Source organism: Balaenoptera physalus (assembly GCF_965194825.1).
Source record: "Balaenoptera physalus genome assembly, chromosome: 13".
Taxonomy (NCBI): Eukaryota; Metazoa; Chordata; class Mammalia; order Artiodactyla; family Balaenopteridae; genus Balaenoptera; species Balaenoptera physalus.
This window is the reverse complement of record NC_138892.1, coordinates 75,044,776-75,051,616: the sequence shown is the minus strand read 5'-3', so window position 1 is coordinate 75,051,616 and position 6,841 is coordinate 75,044,776. Positions and strand designations below refer to the sequence as shown.

At 40.5% G+C, this 6,841-nt stretch overlaps 1 long non-coding RNA gene across 1 annotated transcript; it reads right to left on the bottom strand.

Moving 5' to 3' along the window:
* Positions 1-225: 225 nt before the first annotated feature.
* On the bottom strand, positions 226-1,746 carry LOC309640501. The gene is made up of 2 exons (XR_014252270.1): positions 827-1,746; positions 226-699 (listed from the first exon to the last, which is right to left on the bottom strand). It is a non-coding gene; the product is annotated as an uncharacterized lncRNA (long non-coding RNA).
* Positions 1,747-6,841: the final 5,095 nt, after the last annotated feature.

The window sequence follows — 6,841 nt, the reverse complement described above, 5'->3', positions numbered from 1 at the left end:
TGACTGTATCCTGTCACCTTGATAAACTCCCTACACCTCACTACAAGTTTTTAGCTTTGTTTTTGTTTGGTTTTGGGTCTTTTTGGTAGCTTTTTTGGTAAATTCTTTTAGGTCTCCCTCTGAGGTGGGAGGTGCTCCCTCTCTGCTATTTTCTGAAAGAATTTGTATAGAACTGGTAACATTAATTCCTTAAATACTTGGTAGAATCCATAAAGTGAAGGCACCTGGGCCTGGAGCTTTCTATGAGGAAAGATTTTTTTTTTTTTGAAGACTCAGGGCCCCCTGCATATCCACACTGTGTCACTTCTCACTCCTCATGTCTCTCCTGTTCCCTTTGTGTTTTTGTGTCTTATTCCCTTAGTTCTTTTTTTCTTTAATTAATTAATTTATTTATTTATTTTTGGCTGTGTTGGCTCTTTGCTGCTGCACGTGGGCTTTCTCTAGTTGCGGCAAGCGGGGGCTACTCTTCGTTGCGGTGCACGGGCTCCCATTGTGGTGGCTTCTCTGGTTGCGGAGCAGAGGCTCTAGGCACGTGGGCTTCAGTAGTTGTGGCTCGCAGGCTCTAGAGCGCAGGCTCAGTAGTTGTGGTGTACGGGCTTAGTTGCTCCGCAGCATGTGGAATCTTCCCAGACTAGGGCTCGAATCCATGTCCCCTGCATTGGCAGGCGGGTTCTTAAGCACTGCGCCACCAGGGAAGCCCTGAGGAAAGATTTTTTTTTTTTTTTAATTTATTTATGGCTGTGTTGGGTCTTCGTTTCTGTGCAAGGGCTTTCTCTAGTTGTGGCAAGCGGGGGCCACTCCTCATCGCGGTGCGCGGGCCTCTCACCGTCGCAGGCCTCTCTTGCTGCGGAGCACAGGCTCCAGACGCGCAGGCTCAGTAGTTGTGGCTCACGGGCCCAGCTGCTCTGCGGCATGTGGGATCTTCCCAGACCAGGGCTCGAACCCGTGTCCCCTGCATTGGCAGGCAGATTCTCAACCACTGCGCCACCAGGGAAGCCCTTTCCAGCACCACTCTCTCCACTGACGACAACAGACTGGTTGACTGGCTCGATCAGGCTCTTGACACTCCTGTAGGTCTGTTCACCCACAGTGAAGATGTGGGGCTTCAGTTTCTGGGGCTGAGGAGCAGCGTGGTACTCTTGCATCAGCTCTGGTGAATAGAGCTGAGGGATGGGCTTGAAGGGGTTCAGAGCCACCAGGGTGCAGCCAGCATTGGTGTAGAACGTGTCTGCTGTGTACCGGGCCTGCAGACACCTCAGGACTGTCTCCAGCGTCACAGGATTCACCTTGGTGAGGTCATCCAGCTGGTGCAGCGGGGCCTCCCCGCCCAGGAACTCCTGCAGGTCTTCTCTGAGGGATTCCCCGCCATGGGCATCAGAGCCTGAACTGTGGCCATTAACCTGCTGGAGCATCCTGCTTCAATGCGGTCAGCCAGGGTTCTGGGTCGCAGGCACAAGGAGTGCTATCCACCTGGTCATGGGGGCACAGGCTGGGGCATGAGTCCTGCAAAGGGCTCAGTTCTTGAGGAATCTCTGAGACGAATCACCCTAGAGCCTCTGAGACTGCTTTGCAAATGTTGGTTATTACAATGCAGGGTCCACTTCTTGCCAGAATCAAGTCAGATTAGAGTGGTTTTCTCCAGCTCTCCCAGCTCTTGCTCCCTGTTGGCTTCGAGATTACCAGCCAAGTGTTTCTGGTAAGGGTGTGACCACGGTCACACGGCCTGAGCCGCCGAGCATGTGGCCCCCGCCGGCCAGACTCCTCACCGCTATTATTAAACATAGTTTTGGAAGTTTTAGTCACAGCAATCAGAGAAGAAAAAGAAATAAAAGGAATCCAAATCAGAAAATAAGAAGTAAAACTGTCACTGTTTGCAGATGAGATGATACTCTACATAGAGCATCCTAAAGATGTTACCAGAAAACTACTAGAGCTAATCAATGAATTTGGTAAAGTACCAGGATACAAAATTAATGCACAGAAATCTCTTGCATTCCTATACACTAATGATAAAAAAATCTGAAAGAGAAATTAAGGCAACATTCCCATTTACCATTGCAACAAAAAGAATAAAATACCTAGGGATAAACCTACCTAAAGAGACAAAAGACCTGTATGCAGAAAACTATAAGACACTGATGAAAGAAATTAAAGACGATACAAATAGATAGAGAGATATACCATGTTCTTGGAATGGAAGGATCAACATTGTGAAAATGACTATACTACTCAAAACAATGTACAGATTCAATGCAATCTCTATCAGACTACCAATGGCATTTTTTACAGAACTAGAACAAAAAATTTCATAATTTGCATGGAAACACAAGAGACCCCGAATATTCAATGCAAACTTGAGAAAGAAAAACGGAGCTAGAGGAATCAGACTCCCTGACTTCAGACTATACTACAAAGCTACAGTAATCAAGACAGTATACTACTGGCACAAAAATAGAAATAAAGATCAATGGAACAGGATAGAAAGCCCAGAGATAAACCCATGCACATATGGTCACCTTATCTTTGATAAAGGAGGCAAGAATATACAGTGGAGATAAAACAGCCTCTTCAATTAGTGGTGCTAGAAAACTGAAGAGCTACATATAAAAGAATGAAATTAGAACACTACCTAACACCTTACACAAAAATAAATTCAAAATTGATTAAAGACCTAAATGTAAGGCCCAACACTACAAAACTCTAAGAGGAACACATAGGCAGAACACTCTATGGCATAAATCACAGCAAGATCCTTTTTGACCCTCCTCCTAGAGAAATGGAAATAAAAACAGAATTAAACAAATGGAATCTAATGAAACATAAAAGCTTTTGCACAGAAGGAAACCATAAACAAGACGAAAAAACAACCCACAAAATGGGAAAAAAATTTGCAAAAGAAGCAACTGAGAAAGGATTATCCTACAAAATATACAAGCAGCTCATGCAGGTCAATATAAAAAAAACAAACAACCCAATATAAAAATGGGCAGAAGACCTAAATAGACATTTCTCCAAAGAAGATATGCAGATTGCCAACAAAAACATGAAAGGATGCTCAACATCACTAATCATTAGAGAAATGCAAATCAGAACTACAATGAGGTATCACTTCACACCGGTCTGAATGGTCATCATCAAAAAATCTACAAACAATAAATGCTGGAGAAGGTGTGGAGAAAAGGGAACCCTCCTGCACTGTTTTTGGGAATGTAAATTGATACAGCCACTATGGAGAACAGTATGGAGGGTCCTTAAAAAACTAAAAATAGCACTACCATAAGACTCAGCAATCCCACCACTGGGCATATAACCTGAGAAAACCATAATTCAAAAAGAGTCATGTACAGCAGTGTTCATTACAGCTGTATTTACAATACCCAGGACATGGAAGCAACCTGTGTCCATTGACAGATGAATGGGTAAAGAAGATGTGGTACATATATACAATGGAATATTACTCAGCCATAAAAAGAAACAAAATTGAGTTATTTGTAGTGAGGTGGTTGGACATAGAGTCTGTCATACAGAGTGAAATAGTCAGAAAGAGAAAAAGAAATACCGTATGCTAACACATATATATTGAATCTTAAAAAAAAAAGGTTCTGAAGAACCTAGGGGCAGGACAGGAATAAAGATGCAGATGTATAGAATGGACTTGAGGACAAGGGGAGGGGTAATGGTAAGCTGGGACGAAGTGAGAGAGTGGCATGGACTTATATATACTACCAAATGTAAAATAAATAGCCAGTGGAAAGCAGCTGCATAGCACAGGGATATCAGCTTGGTGCTTTGTGACCACCTACAGGGGTGGAATAGGGAGGGTGGGAGGGAGAGGCAAGAGGGAGGAGATGTGGGGATATATGTATATGTACGGCTGATTCACTTTGTTATAAAGCAGAAACTAACACACCATTGTAAAGCAATTATATTCCAATATAGATGTTAAAAAAAAAAAAAGGATAGGTGTTAGCTCTTCTCTAAATGTTTGATAGAACTTGCCTATGAAGACATCTGGTGCTGAGCTTTTGTTTGTTGGAAGATTTTTAATCACAGTTTCAATTTCATTACTTGTGATTGGTTTGTTCATATTTTATATTTCTTCCTGGTTCAGTCTTGGAAAGTTGTGTTTTTCTAATAATTTGTCCATTTCTTCCAGGTTGCCCATTTTATTGGTTTGTAGTTGCTTGTAGTATTCTCTTATGATCCTTTGTATTTGTGCATTGTCAGCTGTAATTTCTCCTTTTTAATATCTAATTTTATTGATTTGAGTCCTGTCCCTTTTTTTTCTTGATGAGTCTGGCTAAATGTTTATCAATTTTGTTTCTTTTCTCAAAGGACCAGCTTTTAGTTTCATTTATCTTTGCTATTGTTTTCTTCACTTCTATTTAGTTTATTTCTGCTCTGATCTTTATGATTTCTTTCCTTCTACTAAATTTTGGGGTTTTTTCATCTTTCTCTTGTTGTTTTATGTGTAAAGATAGGTTGTTTATTTGAGATTTTTCTTCTTTCATAATGTAGGCTTGTATTACTATAAACTTCTCTCTTAGAACTTCTTTTGCTGTGTCCCATAGGTGTGGGGTCTTGTTTTTGTTGTCATTTGTCTCGGTATTTTTTTATTTCTTCTTTGATGTCTTCCGTGATCCACTGATTATTTAGTAGCCTATTTTTTTTAGCCTCCATGTGTTTGTGGTTTTTTTTTTTTCTATATTTGATTTCTAATCTCATAGAGTTGTGGTCAGAAAAGATGCTTGATATGATTTCAATTTTCTTAAATTTACTGAGGCTTGATTTGTGACCCAAGATGTGATCTACCCTGGAGAATGTTCTGTGTGCACTTGAGAAGAAAGTGTATTCTGCTGCTTTTGAATGGAATGTCTGATAAATATCAGTTAAGTCTATGTGATACAATGCGTCATTTAAGACCTGTGTTTCCTTATTGATCTTCTGTCTGGATGATCTGTCTGTTACTGTAAGTGGGGTGTTAAATTTCCTCACTATTATTGTGTTAGTGTCAATTTCTCCCTTTATGGCTGTTAATATTTGCCTTATATATTAAAGTGCTTCTATGTTAGGTGCATATATATTTACAATTGTTCTATATTCTTAGATTGATCCCTTGATCATTATGTAGTGTCCTCTCTTGTCTCTTGTAATAGTGTTTATTTTAAAACTATTTTGTCTGATATGAATATTGCTACTCCAGCTTTCTTTTGATTTCCTTTTGCATGGGATATCTTTTTACATCCCCTCACTTTCAGTCTGTTTGCCTCCATAGATCTGAAGTGGGTCCCTTGTAATCAGCATATATTGGGTCTTGTTTTTGTATCCATTCAGCCAGTCTGTGTCTTTTGGTTGGAGCATTTAATCCATTTACATTTAAGTTAATTATCAATATGTATGTATCTATTACCATTTTCTTAATTATTTTGGGTTTTTTTTTTTAGGTCTTTTTATTCTCTTGTGTTTCCCACCTAGAGAATTTCCTTTAGCATTTGTTGTAAAGCTGGTTTGGTTGTGCTGAATTCTCCTAGCTTTTGCTTGTTTGTAAAGCTTTTGATTTTTCCATCAAACCTGAATGAAATCCTTGCTGGGTTGTACGTTTTTCCCTTTCATCACTTCAAAAATATCCTGCCACTTCCTTCTGACCTGCAGAGTTTCTGCTGAAAAATCAGCTGATAACCTTATGGGGATTCCTTTTTATGTTATCTGTTGCTTTTCTGTTGCTTCTTTTAATATTTTTCCTTTGTATTAATTTTTGTTAGTTTGATTAATATGTGTCTTGGCATGTTTCTTCTTTGGTTTATCTTGCATGAGACTCTGTGCTTCCTGGACTTGGTTGACTATTTCCTTTCCCATGTTAGGGAAGTTTTTTACTATAATCTCCTCAAATATTTTCTCAGACCCTTTCTCTTTCTCTTCTTCTTCTGAGACCCTTATAATTCGAATGTTCTTATGTTTAATTTTGTCCCAGAGGTCTCTGAGATTGTCCTCATTTCTTTTTATTCGTGTTTCTTTATTTTGCTCCTTGGCAGTTATTTCCACTGTTATTTCTTCCAGCTCACTTATCTGTTCTTCTGCCTCCATTATTCTGCTATTGATTCCTTCTAGTGTTTTTCATTTCAGTTATTGTGTTGTTCATCACTAATTGTTTGTTCTTTAGTTCTTCTATGTCCTTGTGAAACATTTTTTTTATCTTCTTGATCCGTGCCTCCATTCTCTTTCCAAGATCTTGGATCATCTTTACTACCATTACTCTGAATTCTTTTTCAGTAAATTTCCTATTTTCTCTTCCTTTATTTGGTCTTATGGGCTTTTACCTTGCTCCTTCAACTGCAACATATTTCTCTGTTGTCTCATTTTGTCTAACCCTCTGTGTTTATGGTCTCCTTTCCACAGGCTGCAAATTGTAGTTCCTCTTGCTTCTGTTGTTGTCCCCTGGTGTGTGAGGTTGGTCCAGGGGTTTGTGTAGGCTTCCTGGAGTGAGGGACTGTTATCTGTGCCCTGGTCAGTGGAGTTGAGTCTTATCCCCCTCTGACGGGCAGGGCCCCTTCAGGTGCTGTGTTTTGGGGTCTGTGAGCTTAGTATGACTTTAGGCAGCCTGTCTGCTGATGGGTGGAGCTGTGTTTCTGTCTTGCTGATGGTTTTGCATGAGGTGTCCAGTACTGGAGCCTGCAGGGAGTTGGGTGAATCCAGGTTTTGGTGTCAGGATGAATACATCCAGGAGAGCACCTGCCAACTGATATTCCCTGGGTCTGAAAATTCTCTGGCAGTCCAGCATCCTGGACTTAATGTTCCCACCCTGGAGGCCCAGGCCTGACTCCTGCCTGGGGCACCAAAAACC